Source organism: Diadema setosum, chromosome 16 (assembly GCF_964275005.1).
Source record: "Diadema setosum chromosome 16, eeDiaSeto1, whole genome shotgun sequence".
Classification (NCBI taxonomy): domain Eukaryota; kingdom Metazoa; phylum Echinodermata; class Echinoidea; order Diadematoida; family Diadematidae; genus Diadema; species Diadema setosum.
In genome coordinates, this window is record NC_092700.1 from 11,573,625 (window position 1) to 11,574,529 (window position 905).

The window sequence follows — 905 nt, forward strand, 5'->3', positions numbered from 1 at the left end:
TATCTACACATCCATTTATCTACCTATCTATCCATCTACTAAGTATCTACACATCAATTTATCTACCTATCGATTCATCTACTAAGTATCTACACATCCATTTATCTACCTATCTATCCATCTACTAAGTATCTACACATCCATTTATCCACCTATCTATCCATCTACTAAGTATCTACACATCCATTTATCTACCTATCTATCCATCTACTAAGTATCTATACATCCATTTATCTACCTATCTATCCATCTACTAAGTATCTACACATCCATTTATCTACCTATCTATCCATCTACTAAGTATCTACACATCCATTTATCTACCTATCTATCCATCTGTATTTCTATCCTTCTGTCCATCTTTATCCCTTCCCATCTACCTCTCCTCCTTACTCTCCACCTTCTCTGTCCCTACCTCAATCTATTTTCAGTGTCCTTTACTATGAGGTTGTGTGTTTTTGTGTAACTACTATTGCTGTAGTACCCTGGAGAGTGTCCCTATGAAATCAGATGTACAGAATAATGAACAAATCCTCAAAATTAGATGAAATCATAGGAATCATATATATTTTTTTATAACAAAGTGATGTCAGTAACAATCATAAATGCTGATTAGGTGAGGTGAATGAGAGTGCTTGGGTCTCAGTGTATGTGTGTATGTGAGTGGGTGGGTGTATGTGTGTATGTGAGTGGGTGGGTGGGTGGGTGGATTTACTAGTATGTAAGTTGTGTAGTGTGTTTATCACAAGCCCTGCAATTTATACGTATATGAGATTTATGCACACAGACACTACATTAATAAGCAACATGAATTTCTTTCTAAATCTGCCCCTCCTCCCCCCCCCCCCTTCAAAAAAGAAGAAAATGTTATTAACATACAAATTTCAAACAACAAATTTCTTTGG